The 25,153-nt window shown below is 43.0% G+C and overlaps 1 protein-coding gene across 5 annotated transcripts in view; it reads right to left on the bottom strand.

Annotated features, from left to right (window-relative positions):
* SLC8A3 (solute carrier family 8 member A3) overlaps positions 1-24,671 on the bottom strand; it is a 476,729-nt gene extending 452,058 nt beyond the window's left edge. For all 5 annotated transcript variants that reach the window (XM_029598768.1, XM_029598770.1, XM_029598769.1 and 2 more), the window contains exon 1: positions 24,501-24,671. The gene's annotated coding sequence lies outside the window, so the exon portion shown is untranslated. The remainder of the gene's footprint in view (positions 1-24,500) is intronic.
* Between the last annotated feature and the right edge of the window lie 482 nt (positions 24,672-25,153).

The raw sequence follows: 25,153 nt of genomic DNA, 5'->3' as shown, positions 1-25,153 counted from the left end.
TTTTTTAGGTTTGGCCTTCAGCATTAGACAAAGTACAATTATTTGTGCAGAGATATTACAATCTTATTTTCTCTGCTAGTTACACCTCTCACTATGAACCCTAGCATGTTGCTCGCTCTCCCTACTACCTTGCTACACTGTTTAGTCCTCTTGAAATCATTATTACCACAGATCCTTCTCCTACTGAATGTTTATCTGAATTTCATCTCTCATTGTGCACCATGCCCCCTTTTTTTTTTTATACCTCATCTGGTTGACTTAGTATTTTCTTTTAATTAAAATTCTTATCTTTAGATCATTATTCACTTTGTCCAGTCTCCCTGGAGTATCTAGCCCAGGGGTCTGTAATCTGAGACTTCTGTGCTTCATGCAATTTTTTTCACACCTCAGTGTGCCTCTGCCATAGTTGCCAGCAGTGAAGAGAAATAAAAGGCAATCTGGGCTGAAGATAATGCCTCCTTCTCAGTGCTGGTGGCACTGAAAAGGAAAAAAGTAGCATCAGTGCCATCAGCCCATGCAGAAGTAGGTGGTGTCATCAGCCCCTGCCTTCCATAAAAGGAGGTGGTGTGAGGGTGTCATGGGCTAGTGGATGACACTGATACTATTTTTTTCCCCTACAGCGTCACCTGTGTGGAAGAAATGGAAAGAGAAAGTGTCTTTGGTCCACATTATCATTCTTTCCTCTTCAGCAACTGTGGTTCTGAGGAGGCGATGCATCTAGATTTGGAAAGGAGAGAAGGAGGCTGCAACCCATGCTGGTCTCTGAGAAAGAGAAAGTGAAGGATGGGGGTAGAGAGGGAGACAGTGACTACTGGGGATCAGGATCAGGGGCATCGCTAGCCATAGGTACACAAGGCTCATACCCTAAATTTCAATTGTTTTACTGCTCCAGCCTCTCCCCCGAAGCCTGCAGGGAACAGGAAAGGAGGGGCTGGAAAGGAGAGCAGAGCAATTGTTTTCTTCTCTGCTCCATACTCAACCCTTTTCCCTGCTGTCCCCACAGGAGGGGAGGGATGAGGCTGCAGCACCCACTGCAGTCAGCACATGGGGAGAAACAGGAAGGGAGGGGCTAGACAAGGGAGCAGAGCAATTGTTTTTGTTTTCCTGTATCCCTTCTAGTCTCACCTTTTCCTACTCTGCCCCCTTGTCTCAACAGAAAGGGAGGGGCTAGGCCAGACGCGCACAAAGCCACCGTCTTTGATCACAGAGCTCTGGACTTAGTTGGGCGAGGAGAAAGGAGGAATCCTAGAGCGCAATCAGGTAGCTGAAGTGATTGATTCCAAAGAAGAGGAGGAAAATGCTGAAAGGGGGTGAAGTGAAGAGAGGGTAAATGCTTGTGATACAAAAGGGGGATGACAGGAGATGAAATCTGGGGGAAAGGGTTGAATACTTAGGGTGGTGGTGGTGTGAGAGAGGTTTAATGATGGAGAAGGTGAGGAGCGATGGCCCAAAAGGCATGAATGTTGGGGAGGTGAGGTGAAGAGGAGGTTGACTATTGGGGAATATGAGGAGGGCTAAATGCAGGGGGAAGCAGGAGAAGGTGAGGTGAATGTAATTTCCTCCCCACATCTCCCTGAAATCAGCAGTGTAAATGTGGGATGATGTAGGTGATTAGGGAGAGTCAGGCTATGGCGGGGGTCCATGAAAACCAGGTGGGAGGAGGGGATGTGTGTGGGAGAACTAATACTTGGGGGAGGAAATGCAAGAGTCGGAGAGAGAAGGTCTGTGTGAAAGAAAGTCAGAGGTATTGATGGGATGGGGCAGAGGTAATAATGGAGAGTGTGTGCGAAGAGAGTCTAAGTTAATTAAAGCAGAGGGAGGGTGACAGAACCACAGGCGGTGAAATGGGAGATGGTGACAGAAAGCTAGATGTGGTGATGGTGGGGGAAGAAAGCCAGAGAATTGATAAGTGCAAAGGGCGGGCAAGGTTTGGTGAGAGAGAGTGAGATAGTGATTGGGAGGGGAAAGGGTCTGAAAGAAAGGGGAAGATGGGTGATGTAAGATTGGTATATGAGAGCCTTACAGCATCACCCCTTTTGGATGATAGAAAACCAGAGAAGATGCTAGTGTGGAGAGGAGTCTATGCAAGGGGACCATGGGTGATGTGAGTGAATAAGAGAGAGAGGGTGATGGGGAGAAAAATGAGAGCACATAATAGAAGGTTGAGGAAATTTCAGCTGCAGTGCTCTCTTGGTTTCGGTCATTTTTATCGAATCAAACATATAAGGTGATGATTGGAGATATCGGGTCATATATAAACAAACTCTCAATGGGCATTCCACAGGGGTCTGCATTATCACCTTTGCTTTTTAATATCTATTTGAGACACCTTTGTGAGATCATGGTTCAGCTAGATACTTCATTCAAGCTATTTGCAGATGACATTCAAATATGTTTTCCTATTGACTCGTCATTTGACACTGTGTTGAACAAACTGTCGACTGATGTTTCTCATCAATACTGAAAATCAGTGATTATCAGCAAATAATCTACAATTAAATATTGATAAAATAGAGGAATTTTTGCTCTCACTTCAGGGGGTAAGGGATGTTTTGTTTTGCTGGACCTGCGGTGATGTCACTATTCCCATTAAGCACCAAGTGAGAGATCGGGGAGTGATTTTTTTATTCTTCTCTATCACTGTGACCCCATATACAAAGTATGATTTTCTTCAAACTATGACAGTTACGAGCTTTAAAACCTTATTTCAACTTTTTGGATTTTTGATTGGCGACACAGGCAATTGATATTGCCCACATTAGATTATTGGAATGCTGTATTCTTCGGCTTGCCTAAGTCAGCATTAAAATCATTGCAATATATCCAAACTTCAGCAGCCCGTCATTTTCAGGCTGTTCTCATTGGGATCACATATCACCTGAGCTTGCCAATTTACATTGGTTTCCTAGGATTAGATTTAAAATATTGGTTTTAGTGTTTAGATATTTACATGATCTAGTACCTCAGTTGCTAAACCTCTTTTAGAAATACTTTGAATTAAGCAGATCAACTTTAGGGAATTGCGAGAGCATATTTTTGCAGTGGCTGGATTAACCCTATGGAATGTGCGGCCTAGGCAAAATGTTAGCATTTTAGCACTTTTTTTTAGATGGAGGCTCCAGAGGAGAATCAAGATTGTGTTTGGTACCAGGTTTGGGGGGGGGGGGGTACTGTCTGATAGTGTTTATGGTAGGTTGTTATTCTATTTTAAATGTTATTTTAATGATTGAATTGCTGTTGTTTTATTTGTAGTTTGTTATTATAATTATGTATGTGTTTTGTACCCCGCTGAGATTTGTATACCAGCAGGTTATAAATTTTATAAATAAATAATTTGGAGTGGACATGATGGAATGAGGGAGACAAACAGAGGGGATGGAGAATGTGAGAGGAGGTAAGTAGAAAGAAATGGTTCACAGGGTTGAGTGTGGGAATTATAAGCTTTGCCAGCAAGCCATTTCATCAGGGTTTAAACACTAACTTCCCTTCTCCCTGACCTTTGCCTGAATAAAAGCATCACTTGTGCTTAAGCCTCTCTGCCTAGGAAAGGATACCTGACTATCATGTATTTCTCTGGCTTGTGCTTGGCCCTGAATTCCTGGGGGAGGGGCTGGGTGTTCCCTAGTCAGAGGCAGGACAAAGTCAGGAGGTATAGATTTCAGCAGCCAATGAAATGATCCGTATACACCCCCTGAACCAAGCCAATGGTGTAATGACTCGTCTGTTGCTATGGGGAAAGTAGCCAATCATGTAATGACACATCATCTGCTTTTGTATGAATGTACAATAAGAGGGCTCTGAGGTGTGCTCAGCCCTTCTTCTGCCTGCCATGAAAGCTGCCTGATGCGTATTCATTGCCTCCATATTCTACAGTTGAGAAAATCTATGTAGGATGATGTAGAGTGATGAGAGAGAGGTAGGGCTGACTGTTGGGGAAGAAGGGAGCCAGATAACAGGAAATTGATGGGGGAACAACCCAAGGAGGAGAGAGGAGCAATGGAGGGTAGAACTGGGTAAGTGAAGTGTTGAGACAGGGAGAACTGGAGGGTGAGAAATGAAGGATGAAGACAAGTGAGGGAGGAGGGATAAAGTCCAGGTGTAAGAGGATAAAGAGAGTGAAATGACTGTGATGTAAGGGAGAGATTTAGAGGCAGAGAAGGGAGAAATAAAGCAAAATTAGATGAAAGTGAAAGGTAGATGGCAAGGGAAGGGAGGAAGTGATGAAGATAAGAAAAAGAAAAAAAAAGTAAAATGGTAAGAAGTGCCTTAGGACAAGAGAGGCATGAAGAAATCAGGATTAAGAGACCAAGACCAATGCAAAAGTAACCCCACCCAAATAACAAAATGTAATGATTGGAGCATGTAACATAGTGATCTAGTAGATGTATGGCCCATGGAGTAAACTGAATTCTCTGAATGCTGTGATGAATTTTATTGGATCAATGTAAGTATTATCCAAAAATGTTATATATGATCTATCAGACCACATAGGTCCTTTCTTCAGATGTGAATGTCTCTGATGTGATATCTGAAGAAGGGGCTTTTGTGGTTTCAAAAGCTCATATACAATATTTTTAGATAATTTGTATGTTGATCCAACAAAACAATTCTCAGAATCTGCCAAGAATCTCATGGTTGGAATGTGATTTTCTGTGTCAGATTATTGTATGTTTGATATACAATTTATTTTCTGTTATATGGAGAGAGGTGGTGGAGGTTAAATAATTTTGTGAAAGCAGGAAGTGTTTCACTAAGTGGAACAGAGCTGGTGAGAGCCCCTTAATAAGAAACTGGCAGCACATCGCTGACAGTGTAAGAATCAACCAATGCAGCATATCCCCTTGGCTCTTTCTGTGCGGTTGGTGCAATTTTTTAAATTGTCCCTGTAAGACCAGCAGGATCTCAGTACTACTAGTGTGCTGTATTTTTACAGGCTTATTCTCAAGGTAGCTGATAGAGATGATTGAATTTAACTATCAAAATCTTGGTGGGAGACCATATGGGTCTGGGCACCATGGGCCCTTGTCTCGAGTCTTTTAGATAACTATGAATGAGTGATGAGGGCAGGGTAGGGTGGGGGAAATAGAGGGAGAGTAAGATTGGTGGGGATAAGGAGGAGGGAGAAAGAGAGAGAGAGAGAGAGGTTTGCTTTTGATGAGGGGAGAAAGATGTAGAGTGACTGCTTGGGATGGAAGAGAGAGAAAAAGAGAGTGACTGCTGGGGATGGGAAAGGGATTGAGAGAGAAAGAATGACTGCTGGGGATGGGAGACGAATTGAGTGAGAAAGAATGACTGCTGGAGATGGGGGAGAGAGAGAGAAAGAAGAGAGGCAATTTACATGAATGTCCCGAATAATGACAGTGTTATGATGTTTAATGTTTTAGACAAAGAAAAAAATCTGTTTTGAAGGGTTACAGACCCCTGATCTAGATCTATTGAAGATAGATAGATCTAGATCTATTGAAGAAGATAGATCTAGATCAGCTGCAAAATGATATGCTTTCCTTTCTGCTCTTTTGCATATCACTTATGATAATATTGACCAGACCTAGCCTCAGTACTGGTGCCTGTGCCACTTCACTGATCACCACCCCCTACCCCCTCCTTTTCCCAGTAATGAACTTTGTTTACAACTAACATTTATTGCCTCTCACTCAACCAGTTCTTAACCATGTTTACCATATAAGGATCTACTCCTAGTCTATCCAGCTTCTTAATGAACCTCCTGTGAGGAAGAATGGCAAAAGCCTTACAGAAATCTGAGGATATACCCAATGAAAAAAATTAATATATTAGAAAAGTCATTCCTAGAACAAGGATCCAGTTCAAGCTTGAAATCATAGATCGAAATTCCAGTGAATTGACTCTTCTAGATTGTGAGTCTCCAAAAAACCCTAGATTAAAGAGAAGTTTGGAATTTAGTTTTTAATTATGCCCATCTCTAACTGAATTTGATTACTTACCTTTCCTACCCCTTCATGGGGAGTTATATTTCAGTACAGTAGGTATTTCCCTGCCCCAGAGGGCTCACAATATAACTTTGTTTTCTGAGACAATGGAGGATGAAGTGACTTGCCCAATGTCACAAGACGCATCAGTGGGTAAAACGGGATGTCAGCCTGGTCTTCCCTGGTTCTTAGCCTACTGCTGTAACCATGAGACTACTCCTCCATACTAGAAACAGGAGCTATATTCAAGTAGCTCACTTCCTCTACAATATACAGGAGAAAAGGCTAAAAATATGCAGCTTTTAATGGAAATCTGCAAACATGTAAGAATTAGGCACTCATTTTAACTGCCTGCATTGTAACTACTGTAAGCCTTAATGACATATAGAAAAAAGGAACATAGGAATTATCACTAAAAAGGCTTGCCAGTTAAATATAGGCCAAGGGATTAGTGATAGAAATTCCTCTCATACTTGGTGACCATGTGGCCTTCTAATGAAGAAGTCTGATGATCCAACCAGTTTCTCTCATAACCTTTAATAACTATGCCCTTGCATTCCTAATTCTGCTGCCCTAGATTTGGGGTTCAGCACTGAAGATGTGCCTTTAACAGCAATACCTTTAAGCACTAAGGCATAGTTTGGCATGCTGCCAATCAAAGGGCCGAATTGAAAAATCTCAATTCCATTTTTTTCCCACAAGAAAATGCAAACAATCCAACTATGATTAATCTGACTTTTAAATGAATGCTAAACCTCATGGAGACAAAGGATCACTAGCAATGGGAACTGAATCTGCCCTCTCCTTTATCTGGAGGTCTGGTATAATTAGACACCAATAGTAGCATTTTCTATCAATGATCTGAAAGGATGCCACTGACAGATGGAGAGTTCATTCGGTTTCACTCTCATCCTGGGAATGTTAAGCAAAACTGATGATTTTCTCAGTGAGGAGTGATTTATGTTTCTGCAATGAACTTGGCCTCTCAGGACTAATATGAAACTCATTTTTTTATCATATCATATGCTGGCTTTGAAATCTATTTCTGGAGGTTAAAAGCTTATAAATTGTTTATTTACTAAACGATCCAAGATCCTAATCAGCTCTGATTTCTTATTTATTTTGTAAGTAATAAATAGGTCTATATGTGAACAGCTGTCAAGGAAACAAAAAAAATATCAATTCTATGACATTTTCTTTAATATTCTGTACAAAATCAGCAGATTTTTTTTCTGAACTTTTAACATTTTTAAATTAAAATATTTATACTGGTAGGACTCACCAGTTGTTTGATTTGAAGAACAAGTATCACTTTCTGGGATCCTCCTTCCAGTCATGCCAACCGTATTATTTTACCTGGTCTTGCTCTTTTTCAAATCTTTCCTTATTCATATGATTTTAAGGTTCCTCCATTACAAATGCAATAATGTGAAATAAAAGTAGTTTTGCCATAAAGACAAAAATCCAGAACTTTTCAGGCCTTTACCAGGCTCTCCAGAGATTTTAACACTTCTGCCATGACCAATCCCTAATTTCCCTCAAAATCTGCCAAGACAAAATTACAACCCTAATCATAACAGATTCATCCATCATTCTTATGCAGCTGTGAAGTTGTGAGTGAGGCACAAGTGCTACAGAGTTTCCAGAACTGAAATGCCAAAATAAATAGACGCTCTTTTCACCGTGATCTCTAAGGTTGTGGAAGAGACAGTTATAGTTAAATGACAAGATTCCTCTTGCAGCTTTAGGGGTGTCTGAACCATTCCGCTTCAGAACTCAGCTGTACCTCCCGTAAAATTTAAATTTAATCATTTAAAACCACCTTTGTATGTCAAATAGCCGAACCAAAGTGATTTGCATGGACAAAACGTACAACCAATATACAGCATAAGACCATCATAAAATGTAACCTCCAATGATCCTTCCCATACGCTTCAATCATCCTGCATCCCTAACCACCCCCTAAAACGCATACCTAACAAGCAGAGAGGTTTATCCCTTGTCAATTACAAATTGTACTGGTATGTTATTACTTTTCATTTTTCTGTGCAATTCCCTTGACTCCCCAGGAATAAGGCTTGCTCAGAGCACTGGGGTCCTAGTAACATAGTAAATGATGGCAGATATAGATCCACGTGCTCCATCCAGTCTGCCCAGCAAGTTTTATTTATGTATTCTTTTATTTATTTTTATTCTGTTAATGTAGTAACTGCCTCTCAGTGCAGGTTACACCAATGAAGGTTACCCCCTTATCTTCATTTCCATCCTTTAGCTACCAGGGGTCCTTTGTGTTTATCCCAAGCCGTTTTGAATTCCATTGCAGTTCTTGTCTTAACCACCTCTACCGGGAGGGCATTCCATGCATCCATCACCCTTTCCGTGAATAAATGTTTCCTGGCGTTATTCCTGAGTCTACCCTCTTGGAGCTTCATATTATGACCCACAGTTCTATAGCTTTCCTTCCATTGAAAAAGGCTCAATTCCCATGCATCATTTATACACTTCAAGTATTTAAATGTCTGTATCATATCAGCCCCTCATCCCTTCTCTCCTCCCGGGTATGAGGGTATGTATATTTAGTTCCTTCAGTCTCATCTCATATGGCTTTTGATGCAGGCCGCACACCATTTCGGTTGCCTTTCTTTTGACTGCTTCGATCCCGTCTCTAGCTTTTTAGGATACAGTCTCCGGAACTGAACACAGTACTCCAGATGAGGCCTCACCAATGTACAGGGGCAATATCACCTCCTTTTTTTTCCTGCTGATTATGCCTCTTTTGATGCAGCCCAGCATCCTTCTGGCCTTAGCTGCCACCTTGTCAAATTGCTTTTCTGCTTTCAGAAATTCCAAAACTATCACCACCCCAAGCTCTCTTGCCGGTCCGTGCACATTAGTCTCTCGCCCCACTTTCAATTCACCTACTAAAATGTTGAAAATGAGGTTGTGGTGAACAGCTACGCAGGAATGTTGGACAATATATTATGTGCTATTCTGAATCTGGAAAAAGGATCCTTGGGAGCCTAAATAGTAGTGAACAGGATGCTCCGGTATATATGATGAGGGGTTTTATGCAAAGTACTCTCCGAGGTGTGGAAAGCATTATCTCTTTCATTATGATATACATGAGGCTCACTATTCACAAGACTGCTCCAATAATGCAAGCAAATATCTGGAATTGAGGAAACACACTGAGGATGCTGAAGGAGTGAAATAAATACAAATTAAGAGCAACAAGCCATAAATGCTTGCCCACACTCCAGTCACAACTCTGCCTTAGTTAAATATCCTCTGAAACATTTATTCAGCTCCCTGAGATGCTGCTCTTGGATCAGACCCTTCATGATCATCAGCTTTGTCTTCCCCATTACCATCTTTCTGCCTCCATGGTTACCTCCTCTAGTAAAAGAAGACAGACACAAATGTTGTGCAGTGTGCAGCACACAGTGATGAGTCTGGTGACTTTGGCAGGAGCAAGTGGTAGGAAGCCTCCAGAAGGGTCCAGCAAGCAACATTTCAGCAACACAGAGGAGTGCACTGCGAAGGCTTTGGTGGAGTGGAAGCTGTTGTTGAATTCATGCAGGAAGGGACAGGTCCGGTGCCATGGTTGTAGGTGCCCTGGGTGAATCTTCAGCCCTCTGCACCCTCCTCAATTAATTTTCAGGGCCTCAAGCTCCCCTTCCCCAAAATTTTGATAATTAAATTCAACAATCAGGATCACCCAACTATTATGTCTCCCAGAATAATCTTGTAAAAACACATAATTGGAACTCATACTTTTAAATATTAAAGTTTGTTTTGTGTGTGTGTGTGTGTGTATATATATATATATATATATATATATATATATATATATATCTTAAGGGGTAGATTTTAAAAGGGTTACGCGCATAAGTTATGCGCGTAACCCTTTAAAACCCCCCCTGCGCATGCCGAGCCTATTTTGCATAGGCTCGGCGGCGCACGCAAGTCCTGGGACGCGCGTAAGTCCCAGGGCTTTGCTAGGGGGGGGCGTATTGGGGGCTGTTGGGGGGCGGCGCGACATTCGGGGCGTTCTGGGGGGCATGGTTCCAGCCCGGGGGCGTTTCAGGGGCATGGCTGAGGCCTCCGAAATCGCTCCCGGGCCAGGAAATCACACGGCGGTGACCAACCAGCACGTGCAAGTTACGTCTGCCTGGGGCAGGCGTAACTTTCGCGATAAAGGTAGGGGGGTGTATATAGGGCTGGGAGGGTGGATTAGATAGGGGAAGGGAGGGGAAGGTGGGGGGAGGCCAAAGGAAAGTTACCTCCGAGGCCGCTCCGATTTCGGAGCGGCCTCAGAGGTAACGGGCAGCGCGCGCAGGGCTCGGCGCGCGCAAGGTGCACAAATGTGCGCCCTCTTGCGCGCACCGACCCCGGATTTTATAAGATACGTGCGTAACCGCGCGTATCTTATAAAATCCGGCGTACTTTTGTTTGCGTCTGGTGGGTGAACAAAAGTATGCACGGGCGTACTTTTCTAAAATCTACCCCAAAGTATATATGTTAATCGCATTGGGATTTTTTATTTAATGCAATCTAATATGAATACACAAACATAATATAAATATGTTTCAGGCGCGTGTCTAAGAAGGGAGTTATCAGCCAGGTCAGCATGAGGTAACCATTATGACCTACAAATAGAGAAAGAAAATGGCACCTCAGAAAATTCTAGATGCTATAAAGACATTTCTAGCACCATTGAAATGTTCAGCGGTTCTAGCAGTTAATCAGTAGAACTCCATCTCCAGGATCCTGAGTACATAATAGAGGGGTCTCTGCCTTAATATATGGACATCATGGTAAGGCTTAGGAAACTTGGTTCCCACATTTGACACCAGCAAGCGACTGTCACAGGACCTCTGAGTTTTCAGACTGTGAGAATGCTTAAGTTTTAGTATGTAACTTCCTGAACCCTTGGAGGAATCAAACCCATATGATAATTGGGATAATTGAGTGTAATTGATAACCACAGTCATGTAACATAGTAACATAGAAATGATGGCAGAAAAGGACCAAATGATCCATCTAGCCTGCCCAGCAAGCTTCTTATGGTAGTATCTGCTGTGCCATGAAGGTTAACCCATGTTTCTGTTAGGGGTAGCGACTGCTGCTCTGTGCAATTATCCCCAAGCCTTATGATAACCCATAAAAATTTACTACTAGCAACATTTTTATTGGGTGATGAGCCTTCTTTAAAATTCAGACAGTGCCGCTTGATGTGTGTTAGGAATTATTAGGAAGGGAATGGTTAATAAAACGGAAAATGTCATAATGCCTCTATATTGCTTCATGATGAGACAGCACCTTGAATAGTGTGATGTAGCGCAGTCCGGCCGCAGGCAGGAGCTGACAAGCTACCATAAGTGCAACAAGAGTACCAGAGCCAGACAGCAGGGGCCTATTTCAGACCGTACAGAAAAATGCCCGGGAGAGGGGCACCAGCCCACTCTCCCACCGAAATAGTCAAATAACTGTGCCCTGCATCCCGCAGGGAACACAGAAGAAAGGCCTGAACAAAATCACAAAGATGTGACGCAGCTGACCAAAGAGGTACACTCCCTGCGCAGAGGCTAGGGAGAAAGACGAGGGGGAGGAGGGGCCAGACAGCAGGGGCCTATTTCAGACCGTACAGAAAAATGCCCGGGAGAGGGGCACCAGCCCACTCTCCCACCGAAATAGTCAAATAACTGTGCCCTGCATCCCGCAGGGAACACAGAAGAAAGGCCTGAACAAAATCACAAAGATGTGACGCAGCTGACCAAAGAGGTACACTCCCTGCGCAGAGGCTAGGGAGAAAGACGAGGGGGAGGAGGGGCCAGACAGCAGGGGGCGCAGGGGAAGAGAAGAACTACGAATCCCAGCTTCCCTGAAACACCACCAGACAGGGAAGGAAAGCCTGAAGGCGAACAGGTGGCAGGCATAGAGGTTAATGAGGCAGACACCGATGAGTCCATGGAGGTGGAGGAAGAGGGCGTGCCCCCTTGGTGGAACTGGCCACAAAAAGCCAGCTCTTCGGAGTCAGAGGAGGAGGAGATGGAGGTAGGTTCAGGGATAGAGGAGTCCTCCAGTTCATGCATGGATACGGAGTAATTCAGGTGGAGGGGGAAGTATAATCTTTACTCTAAAAGGGCCTGTGGTGTTGGGGGCTGGTAATAGTGCTGAGCAGAGGAGGTAAATGATGGCTCTGAACTAGCACTGCTTGTGAGGGAACCAGAGGGCTGGAGGGGGAGGGGACAAACCCCATGTAATGCAGCCAGTTGTTACTTATTAAACTGCTTTGAAGGAACTATTCCTCTCTCTGTGTTGTCTTTGGGGATTGGGGTAACTGCTTACCCCCAACCCTGCCTGAAGTGAACTCAGAAGCCCAGCAAAACCAGGGCCAGCAGAGGCACGGACTCAGGGAGTTACTTGAACACAGCGAACTCCAGGGACCGGGGCAACTGGTGGCGACTCAGGACTGGAGACAGAAGAGCGGCGCTTGAGGCCTCACGGACGGTGAGCCATCACAATATTGTGTACAATTCTGGTTGCCGCATCTCAAAAAAAGATATAGTTGTGAGGGAGAAGGTACAGAGAAAGGCAACCAAAATGATAAAGGGGATGGAACAGCTCCCCTATGAGGAAAGGCTGAAGAGGTTAGGGCTGTTCAACTTGGAGAAGAGACGACTGAGGGGGGATATGATAGAGGTCTATAGAATCATGAGAGGTCTTTAACGAGTAAATGTGACTCAGTTATTTACACTTTTGAATAATAGAAGGACTAGGGGGCATTCCATGAAGTTAGCAAGTAGCACATTTAAGACTAATCGTAGAAAATTCTTTTTTACTCAATGCACAATTAAGCTCTGGAATTTGTTGCCAGAGGATGTGGTTAGTGCAGTTAGTATAGCTGGGTTCAAAAAAGGTTTGGATAAGTTCTTGGAGGAGAAGTCCATTAACTGCTATTAATCAAGTTTACTTAGGGAATAGCCACTGCTATTAATTGCATCAGTAGCATGGGATCGGTGTTTGGGTAATTGCCAGGTTTTTGTGGCCTGGTTTGGCCTCTGTTGGAAACAGGATGCTGGGCTTAATGGACCCTTAGTCTGACCCAGCATGGCAATTTCTTATGTTCTTATGCTTTGCTTATGGACCTGGCCGTGGAAGCAGGCCTGTGTTTTTCCCTTAGGTCTGCACATCTGTTAACTAGACCGTAAAAAGTTAAGGCCCTCATTGGTTGCAGTCTAAATTCAATTCCCTTTTCCCCTTTTCCCTCTTGTTGTTGAAGCAGAGAGCAATGTTGGAATTGCATCAACAGTATGAAGGCTTACTGGTTAAGTGCAGTAATTGCCACACCAGCAGTTACCCTCATGAGCTCTTTTCTTCATTTCCATCCTCTAACCTTTAGGGATCCACAATGTTTATCCCATGCCCCTTTGAATTCTTTCACTGTTTCAACTTCACCATCTCCTCTGGAAGGCCATTCCAGGCATCCACCACCCTCTCTGTGAAGAAATATTTCCTGACGTTAGTTCTGAGTCATCCTCCCTGGTGTTTCATTACGTGACCCCTAGTTCTACTAATTTCTTTTCAATGGAAAAGGTTTGACCTTTGTGCACCATTAAAACCTTTCAGATATCTGAAGGTCTGTATCATATCTCATCCTGCACTTCCTCTCTTCCAGAATATATATATTCAGATCCTGCAGCCTCTCCTCATAAGTCTTCTGATACAGACCCTAGACCATTTTGGTCATCCTTCTGTGGACTGCCTCTGTCCTGCCTCTATCCCTTTTGAGATAAGAGCTCCAGAACTGAACACAGTACTCAAGGTGAGGCCTCACCAAGGACCTGTACAAGGGCATCGTAACCTCCTTTTCCTTACTGGTTATTCCTCTCTTTATGTACCCAGAATTCTTCTGGCTTTAGCTATCGCCTTGTCAAACTGCTTTGCTATATTCAGATCTCCAGATAATATCACCCCAAGATCCCGATCCTTGTCCGTGCACATTAGTCTTTCACCCCCCATGAAATAGAACTCGTTTGGATTACCGCATCCCAGATGTTATCTTGTAGAATCCCATTTGCAATTCCTTCCTCTGCTGTTTAATACAGGACTGACTGATGCCAGCCATGTCCCTTGTCACCTTTAGGAAAAAACTAGTAGCCAGATAATGCAGAGCTATCATCACTTTCACCTCTACAGACAAGTTAGGAAGCAGGCGGCCATGTAACTTACCACATAGCTGGAAGATATGAGATATAGTCAGCCTGAATCTATCTACCCAGGCATTCTCTCTAAATCAGCTCCTCCAAATCTTCAGTAATGTGCATAAGAGTAGATGCACTCTTCTAGCCACTGAGGTGTACCTATCTTAGCTAAGCGAAAAGGAAAGCACAACTTCCCTTCGCTTTTATAAAGACTGTTATTAATTGTGAGAAATGAGCATATGAGGTATTTCAGCTGTTTCAAATGAGGGGGAAAACATACTTGCTTCATTTAATTAGCTCTAATGCTTTGGCCCTGCACGCTAACAAACTGCTGGCACCAGATGCTGCTGTTCATTACCTGATTGAAAAAGTACCATGACGAAAGGCAGGAACAAGACCAACATCACAGCAGTATCCCCTTTTATTCAGATGGACATCCCAAACCAATGTTGGAATGCAGGCTGCAGAGAAAACAGTGCTGTCTCTTTAAAAGCAACGAGAAAGGTTGCCCAAATGGTACCATTTGGAATCTCTATGCTGACACTTTCTTCATATTGGAATGAAAGAAAATTAGAATATTAGAATGAAAGAAGAGAAGACAAAATGGCCTGGTTCTCATGAATTTCCTTGAGAGGAAATAAAATAAATTTGACAAATTTCTTCCTATAGAAGACATACAAATGGGTTTGAATGTTTATTGTCATATGTTCAATATGTAGCCCCTGCACAATGGAACCATGTGCTGTGATATTTTCTAGGACCTTGTTTGATGTGTAGTCATAAATAAATCTGAGCTTCTTGGGCTTTGCCCATGAAAATGTGGCGGAGTACACAGCATCTGAATTCTGAAAGACAATTTGACGTTCCTAACCAGGATTGACTCTAGGCAAACTGGAGCCCTGTGTGAAAATAGACATTGGCACACTTCCCCCCCAACTCTTTTGGTGGCAGCTGTGGCACAGCACTCCCTTCTTCAGCAGTGGCAGTGGCTCTTGCACAGTATCACACACACACACACACACACACACACAGTTCCATCACTCTCTGCCCAGCACCAGTATCCCCTCTGCCCTGCTCTCTTTCCCCCAGTCCCTTGTGCCCAGCATCCACTTCTCTCTCCCCTCCCCTTTCCTGCCCAGCAGTGTTCCCCTTCTTTTTCTTGCCTCCCTTCCTGCTCCTCCTCCTCCCTGCAGGATGATCCTTCACCTACTACCACAGACAGAAGCCTCCTTCCTCCTGGATAATGTTCCTGAGTCTCCTGCTTGTAGACAACATATGGAAGGATGCAGAAGGGAGAGGACAGCGGCCCCCCCTTGAGCATGGCAACCCATGAAGCCACACAGGTCGAACAATTAAGCTCTGGAATTTGTTGCCAGACAATATGGTTAGTGCAGTTAGTGTAGCTGGGTTCAAAAAAGGTTTGGATAAGTTCTTGGAGGAGAAATCCATTAACTGCTATTAATCAAGTTTACTTAGGGAATAGACACTGCTATTAATTGCATCAGTAGCATGGGATCTTCTTGGTGTTTGGGTAATTGCCAGGTTCTTGTGGCCTGGTTTGGCCTCTGTTGGAAACAGGATGCTGGGCTTGATGGACCCTTGGTCTGACCCAGCATGGCAATTTCTTATGTTCTTGTATTCTTACACCCTAAAAGCCAGCCCTGTTCCTAATATCAAAATCCAATGGGGAATATTTTGGGGAGATTCTCCATCACCACTATTGTTTTGTCTCACAATAAATCCACTGAATAATCTTATTAATTCCTTGGGCTATGGATTTAGTCTTAATCCTAGCAATACTAATGATCCACAAAGAACATCTCACCTACTCACTGTAGATGGCATAAAGCTTTACAGCTCCTGTGATGGTCATTTAGCATAATCATTCCAAGTAGTGAAGAGCTTCTCAGACGACATCAGGATGACATTTGACCTGGACAAATGTGCTAAGGTGACCTTCCTTAGAGGAAAAAGAAGCAAAACTGAAAACATTTCTCTGACTGAAGATTGCATATAAAGGAACTTGAGCAGGAAGGTGTATATAAATATCTAGGACTACAGGAAGTTGTGAAACTGATATTGAAAAGTGCTTTCACAGAATAGAATAAAATACAAGCCACTAATTAGCTTGCAATCCCACACTCTCATACAGATTTCTGATTGCAGACTGGTCTCATAAAGATCTTGCAAAATTGGATGTAAGAACAAGAAAAAGTCTTCATGCCCACCTGGTAATCTATAAGAACCAGTGTACGCCAAGATTGTATAACCTCAGAGCTGAAGGCAGGATGGGTCTTACAGAAATAGATTATATAGAGAGAGATGCCATCATAGGCCCCCAGGCACACTTAATAGCATCAACAGACCCAAATACTCAAAAAGTTCTGAAGTATGAAATCGGTCTCCATCATTAAACTTGGAAAAGTGTTCCATGAACAGAAGGAATGAACGAGAATCCATCAGCACACGTAGAGAAAGAAGGTACAGAATATGCAAGAGAAAAACTCTCTAAATAGCTGGGCCAGCAAACAAGGAAAAAAAGCAATTGGCAAAAGCACAAATGCAGCAAGAAATACAAGGAGTTACTTCGGTAATTGTGTGGATCAAAACCTGATATAGGAACGGATAAGGAGATGTAAACTCAAACCTAAAGATGAGAGATTGATAATTGCAGCATAGGACAGTGGCTGTGGACAAGATGGTTCACAGCCAAGATAGAAAAAAATGGGAAAACAGATAAAAGCAATTGCTGCAAAACAGAACTGAAATCAGTTACATATCTTATATGCTGATGTTGGCAAGCCTATATACATATATTTATTTATTTTAATTTGTTAATCACTTCTCTGGAGCTCTAGGTGATATATAATAATTTAGAAAGAAAATTAAAACAATAACTAAGCAAAATATTTACAATTATAATAGAACACACATTACATAACAATAAAGATAAAATACGGACCAAAAAACCTCCTTGAACTACACAATTGAAAACAATGAAATTAACTATCAGTCAGGTCAGTCTATGCCACAATGAGATGGCATGATACATATACTGGAAATTGTGTAATGACATCCCTGTACCAGAAGAGCACTGGGATCATGATCCTGACAGAATTGCAGAAAATGAAGAAGTTGTGATCACCACTGCAAGAAAACAAGTCATAGTGGTAAAGGAGAAAAACACAAAAACAGCGTTGCGGATAGAACTGTCAGTGCCAAGCAACTATTCTGTATAATGTATGGAAAGAGAGAAGATTCTTAAGTATGAAAAGATGCAAACAGAAATTGTGGCAGAAAGATACAGAAATAATACCAACTATATTAGGAGCCACTGGCCTGATTAAAAAGAACTTCCAGGTGCACATTGTTAATTTGCCTATAGATATTACCAGGCCCGAAGCCATTGGGTGTGCAAACCGTGGCACACCTGGTGGTGCACACCTGATAGAGGCTATCGATGCCATTGGCCGGCCTCTGTCACATGGTAGGAGCAATGGACGGCTGGCACTATCTTAAAAAATGGCGCAGGCCATCCATTACTCCTACCATGTGACAGGGGCCGACCAATGGCACCGATAGCCCCTGTCACATGGTAAGGGCAAAGGGCCATCGGCGCCATTTTGGTTAGTGGCAGCCTGAGAGGGGGAGATCGCTCCCGGGACCCCGCTGGACCACCAGGGACTTTCGGTATGTCTTGGAGGGGTGGGCAAGTCTTAGGGGGTTGGGAGGGTGGTGGTTTGCAATTAATTAAATTTGAAGTTGGGGTGGGTTTGGGGTTTGTTTGTTTTTTTAACAACCCCCCGTTGGAATTCATTAAATGTGAAGGGTTGGGGCAGATTTTGGGCTTCATTTCGGGGGCAGACGAAATAAAATTGGCCCGAACCGCAGGAAAACAAAATCATCTCTAATGATTTATGAGGATTGGTGATGTTTCTGTTTCTTCATTGTTGCATTGCATACAGAGTCTGGCTTGTTGTTTGCGGTTTCTGGTTCAGTTTCTGTTTATAGTTTATAGTCTCTTTATTCTGAATTTGGTGAGAGTGAGTCTGTGTTCTGCATGTTTAATTGAGGTGGGTATTCTGTGTTAAAAAAAAAAAAAAGATGAGGGGGCAGCACAGTAATTGTTCACTCAGGGCAGCAAAAATGCTAGCGCCGGCCCTGGATATTACATCCTATTAACTCCAGAAGGAGGCTCTCTTTGACAAACTGCAAGTATTGAGCACAAACAGTAAACTTGAGAGATTGAGATCATATCCAGCTTGTCCTGGCTTAGAAGTGACGCTCATTCGTGTCATGGTATGTGCAAACCTCACCCATTTGGAGACATTACCCCCAGGAGAATAATGATGAAAGAGGTTGGAGAACTGGGAGCAGAAGTACACTCATGAAGCAGGCTGTGAGACTGACAGGAGATTGTATCCTGTACTGAAATAATTTAAGTGCCATGACAGGAAAATATAAGAAAAAAAATGCCTCACGTCTCCTTTCTTCCACTCTGTCACAAATCCGTAATCCTACCATCCTTTATCTTACATTTATGCACACTGACCTCTGTATTGATTGTCAATTTTAGGTCCTTTTCTACACTTCTGTTTCAATTTTAATAACAACTCATCTGAATAAGGGATCATGTTAATAAGGTTTAAGAACATGTGCCTTGCAAAACTACTGAACTAAATTCTGTTCTTCTTGTTTAAAGGTATGAAAAGCAATGGCTTGTAAAACCACATGGTGCACTGCTGCAGTTGCATGCAAAGCAGGAAAAAAATATAGTATGGTTCAATGTATTTTACATTATGCTTCTTAATATGTGTTATATTCTTCCATCTTGTTATAGTTCAGTATGTTTGTCAGTGAAAAGATCATCAGTGATACCAACTAAATGCCATCAAAAGTTACAAGATATCAACTGTTTTCCCTGTCAATTAAAGTAATAATGCGTTTTTCTGGCTAACTCCCCTTGTAAACTAATTAACTACATTAACACAAGCCTTCCAAGATCCAGCATTTCTTAACCACAACATACTCAAGGACATATGTTACTCCTGGGTGTTTATGGTTTCCAAATAACAGTGTCCTGGGCTAATAATAAATGCTGAGGAAAGGCCAGGCAGCTCAAGATCTCATTATCACTGAATTAACCAGAAGAAGCCTCCTTACTTTAATGATTCTGCAATTCCTATGTCAATTTATTATTAAAATAGCAATAAGAAGCAGAAAAATCTTTGTTTTTCTGTGTACTTAAGTTAAGGATGCCAATTTTAAAATCATTATTTTCATTCTCCAGTAGCATCCTCTTGTTTTAGAGAAATGAATGCCATTGGAATCCAATACAGCTGCACGTACCACTTTTCAGACAAGAGAACCCGCGAGCGGCATTACCAGGCTTCACTAATGGCATCTGGTATTTCCCTCCTTTCATTCTGACCTCAGTCCAGTCATGACTGAGCCAAAGAAGATGGGCCACTGATTATAGGCAATCTAGGAGCTGGTATAAATATGTTCTTCTACCTGGCAATAGCTGTTCATCATGGAAATCAATGTCTGGAGCAATCATTCCCGTGTGGGATGATAGTGCCAGCTCCTCTATGCTCCCAAGCCTCATTGGCCTAATGCCAAGCACTGGGTCGCTGAGACAGTCTTGTGGATGCTGTCATTTGCTGAGGGACCACAGATCTGGACCTGTGAGAACTGCAGTGGGTGATCACCGTGGAAATCTGCGAACTGCCGTATTTACAGGTGCAACCTGTGCCATAATCCGCTTGGAGATATATATATATATATATATAATATCTCTTTACAAACAGTGGCTTTGCCTAAGATTTATGAAAAGATGATTTGATTCTTTTCTACTTTGTTGCCAGTATGAGAAGCATGGATATGTGCGATTGTAAGCCTGCCACATCCCATGTGGCCCACAAGTCCTCGCAGAGCTCTGATTTCCTTTACAATAGATATTTCACATTCATGGAAAATATTTTGAATTGTACCTGACAGCAATATTGACCTCTGAAATTGCTGTTGCTTGTTTTGTAATGAATTGCTGATCATTAGCTGCCAGAAATATCATCTATGCTGGCTTTTTAAACGATAAAACCCAGTATTTTGCATAGGTACTAATCGGAGAGTTACTGCAGCTCAGTTACATGCCCAAATAAATGGCAAGAGAATGTAGCACAGATACAGTCACTATCCCTGGCTGCACACGACAGCATCCAAAGGATAGCAATGCTTATTCTTTTTAATAACCAGAAATCAAATGTAAACATCATACGAACTGGAATTAAGATGCTGTAGCAGGAGCAGAATAAACAATAAACTATCCACAGCATGCCTGTGGCATTCTTTCAGATTGCTAGCTACAGAATAATATTTACAAATCTCCATCTTTAGTCTAATTGGTTTTTTTAAAATTAATGTTTGTAATAAGTGTGATATTTATTGCTGGGCAATTTTTATCTCCATCGCTTAGCAAACTTCATCCATCCTCCCTGGCTTTCTCTAATTGGAAGCTGCTCAGTCTCCACATGCTGTCATAGATGTAAACCCGACCCACCCAAAACCTTTATTCAGCGCAAAGGTGCATGCTCCAGAGAGCCGAAAGGCACGTCAGTGGATGTCCTAGGATGCAAGCTCACATTTCCGGCCTATACTAGTATTCTCTGCTACAGCCTTAGCCAAATCTTTTTCTTTCTCAGCATTTCAGTTTACCCAGTTCCAACTGAGTAATAACAATAATTACACTGCCCCCTTTTCCCTCTCATTTTTTAAAAACTTTCAGACAGACCAGAAAGTGCTATCAAAGCATTCAACCTATAAGTAAGCTGCACATCTGGGTTTTTTTTTTGTTTGATTTTTTTTTTTTTAATATATTCTACTGCAAAGGACATTGGGTCTTTGGTTGGATTAAACATAATAAATATAAATTCAAATTATTATTAGTCTTAGCTCCTTCATTTTTTTATCACCCCACTTAGATCCACCTACCTTCTTGATAACTTGTTCAGTCATCACAGTCAGAAATCTGTAATAAGATATACAATTTGACCCCCAGAGCATGCCAGTATACTTCATTGTCGAACGAGGTAGCACCGTGACTCTTTGTAGCCCAAAGAAAGAATATAAACCCAAGGGAACTGTTTATAACAATGTATTCTTTCATCTAAACATGCTTCCCATCACTTTCATAAACTTCTTTATGTTGTTTCTGGTTGAAAGCGATCAAGAATAGCCGCACTTTCAGATTTAATGAAGGCACACGCCAGTAAAACACACACCTTAAACCTTCTCAACAGCAAGCTGTCGTTTTCTGCAAAATGATCAGAGGCTGTTACTGAGATAATATTTGGTCATAATGTGGATGTCTGGAAGGGCTGAGCACTCCTGCTGAATAAGTAAGTAAGAACTCTTGGCGGAGCTTGCATTACAGGGTTTCAGCACACGCCCCAGCTGCACTGCCAGGCGCAAGGCCACAGGCCGAGCAATTTCAGCACTGGGGACGTGTGCGGAAATTCTTGCTGGCATATCCTGGAGTTATATTCCTGTACTTATAAAGCGTCATGGGGCCAGACATCATACACTTCTGCTTTCCAACTAACAAATGTTACCTTGCAGTCTTTTTATAAAACTTCCAGAGAGGGTAGCTATGTTCACTTGTAGTTGAAACAATGACACAGGAGCAGGTGGCACCTTATAGACAGACTAAAGGATATATTGAGGTATAAGCTTTGGAATACAAGAACCCACTTCATCAGATGCAATCTTTCTAGAAACATCTTTGAACTCTGTTGAAATCTCTGTAAGGCTAGAGTTAGTTATATCTTTTAATATCTGGTACAAAATAGAGCAGCACTTATCCAGAATGGTCAGGACCAAGGCCATTCCAGTGTATGGATTTTTTCTGAAGCAAAACCATTTTCAGATAATTGAAGTTTTTTTCCAGGGCCCAGTAACTACAACTATTTGACCCCAGAGCATGCCAGTATATATTTCACTGTCGAACGAGGCAGCACTGTGACTCTTTTTAGCCCAAAGAAAGAATATAAACCCAAGGGAACTGTTTATAACAATGTATTCTTTCATCTAAAAATGTCCCCATCACTTTTATAAACTTCTTTATGTTGTTTCTGGTTGAAAGCGATCAAGAATAGCTCTACTTTTGGATTTAATGAAGGCACACACCTTCTGGTGAATGGATCTTTGGATAAATAGTGCTCTACTATGCACACAAAGTGCCTGCTATTTCTGCAGATGGCCAGTCAGGTGTAAAACAGCACATGGACATTTGAAATTCAAATGTATGTGCACTATTTACTCCCCCAATATAAACAGCGTCCCTCTCCTCAGGAACATCTCTTTTTAAGCTGGCTAATGGTATGTGCATTGTGAAATCCCACATGTTCTTTCAGCAGCTCTGAGGGGGACAGATTTTATCCAGGGAGGGCACCCTCTCTAGCTAAACACCTATATGCATAAGGCAACTCATTGTTTTCAAAAATGATCACTAAAATAGAAAAACATTAACAAAACTAACCCCAGCATGTGGGATCTGCTTCTGTAGTCCCTAAAGATGACCACCATCCCTAGTACATGAACTGCACACAGTCCACAGCCCACAGTCACTCTAACCGTTGGTCCAGAAGACTGAAAGATGGGTGGGAAAGGGGAATAGTGCTGGGCTACTGTTCTGACTCCTGGACCCAGACTGGTTTAGCAGCTTTTAAGGAGCATCACTTCTTCAGCCGCTAGTGCAGAAATTCCCTTTCCCAAAGCAGAAATAAAGAGTCGCAGAGAGAGATGTTGCAGGATCATAAAACTGAAGTGGCTGGGCAGCAATACCGTAATTTCCGAGCACAATCCTAAACCCCAAATTGCTGTTGTGAAACGGAATCGTTAGAATACATTTTCTTTTGATAACCAGAGCCTGGGCAGATTTGGTTTGTACCGGCGGGAATCCACCGATGTTTACATGTGAGCTGCCCGACCATCTTCCACCCTGGCTGGGAAAGGAGAAGAAGACGTATTTGTGCTGCTGTCTGGACATCATCTGATTGTCCAGAAAAGTGTTTTGCAAAGGTAAAGCTGGTGGTGGGGGGCAGGGCTTCTCAGTTTTTCAGGCTACCTGCGCCTACGGGACTTCCACAAAGGTTTACAGCAGGAAGGGATTTCCGGAGACGCTGCGTCCCTCCTAACGTCCCCGGCACTGCAGCTACGAGGAAGGCTGGGCAAGGGGGAACTTCTGGGGGTTCCCTTTGCCACTGGGAAAAGCAAACGCGGGGGACAGGGCAGGATCCCCCTACACCTTACTCCACCTGTTCCAGAGGAGCCGTCCCTGCCCTATTTAGGGAAGAGCAGGGCGCAGAAAGCTATATTTGAAAAGCGAGGTAAACAAGATCTCAGCTAGCACAAGTGGATGGAGCACAGCAGCTGTCAGAGATTAATCAGGCACCGACCTAGAAACCAAAGGCTTCCCGGGCTTCCTTCATTAGGAGCAGAAAGAACTGCCCTCGCGGTTTTTTGTTTTTTTTTGCATCTGCTGGGAGAAGGGCTCGGAGCTGGACCATCCCAAGGGATTGTAAATTCCACATCCTGCCAGTTTCCCAAAAAAAAAGACAACTTGTTTTTTCCCCTTTTTTTCATTATTATAGGATCTGGGTTTTGGTTTTTTTTTTTTAAAGAAATTTATAGCACTGCATAGAACCAATATATTCCGTTTTATGTGCACAACCCCCTCCAGCTCTGTAGTACTAAGATTTTTTTTTTCGGGGGGAGGGGGGAGGGGGGGGGGGAAGCGAGGCGGGTCTTAAAAATATTTCCCTAAAAGCAGAGCCCCGGTTTCTCTTCTCGCCTTACGTTGGGAAACCGCTCGGCACTTTCACCATGACTCAGGGGACCGTTTCTGGGTTTATGTCAAACGCTACCTTTTTTCCGTCGCCTGCTTCTGCAGCTAATGGAAAACGCCGTGCGTCTTTGCCCGGGGGCGCAAGGGATCGCCCTGACATTATGGTGAAACCCCCCCCCCCACAGACGAAGAAGCCGGGTGCAAACCGCAGCCGCGATGTAGGAAGGAAATCCCCCCCTCTCTTTATCCAGCGCACCTCGTCCATTGCAATTGGCAAGCCAAGCACACGCTCCCCAGCTTCCTTCGGTGCCCTCTTATCTCCACGCTTACACAGCACCGGCTTCCTGATCGCCTTCTGCAACCTGCTGCAGTCCCCAGCACTCCCCCAATCCCCAAGCAAAATGCAATACATTAGGATTATTGTTTAAAAATAATAATAATAATAATGCACATTGAAGCAGAAGCTCTACATTCTCTTATTTGCCCTGACCCTTCACTTACCCTTTTCTGATGTCTCTCTCGACTTTTTTTTTTTTTCCTTGCCGGTGCTGTTCCCCCCAGATCCTCCTGGCTCTTACAGACAGCTCATTGCATCTCCCGGTTAATCTCTGCCTTGAAAGGTGGGGGAGGAGTCCTTTGCATGTCACTCCGGCTTGCCTTGCTTGCTCAAAATTCTCCTCCGCTCCGTTTCGCAGCTGTCAGGGCGAGTGGGGAAGTACATTTGGACACCAGAGGGTGGGGAGGCAGTGATGATAACTTACCCAACCTTAATTGTCTCGTGTGTGTGTGCAGCCCCCGCCTCCTCACCAGCGGCTGACTGGGTAATACGACTGGAGAAGATGGACGGTCTGGTTTTGAAATGGTCTTCAGAGGTGATGGGTAACATGCCAAAATTATATATTAAATTAGTAAACAACCTTCAACCCCCGTCTAATACATCAACGGGATTTTAGTTATTAAATGGTCAGACTGCACAGCGTGTACCAGTAGGACAGTTTCTTTAAAATTACATTACAGAGCAAAATAAAATAGTGGAGCTGTAAAATCATCTCTGAAAGGTCCAGGATCTGGAGGACTCTTGTTCTTTTCCTGGGGAGGAAAGAGTCCCTCCAGTAATGGCCACTACAATGCTAGGATGAAAAGTAGCAGATTTC

This window comes from Rhinatrema bivittatum, chromosome 4, assembly GCF_901001135.1.
Source record: "Rhinatrema bivittatum chromosome 4, aRhiBiv1.1, whole genome shotgun sequence".
Classification (NCBI taxonomy): Eukaryota; Metazoa; Chordata; class Amphibia; order Gymnophiona; family Rhinatrematidae; genus Rhinatrema; species Rhinatrema bivittatum.
The sequence above is the reverse complement of the archived record's forward strand: the minus strand, read 5'-3'. Positions and strand labels throughout refer to the sequence as shown.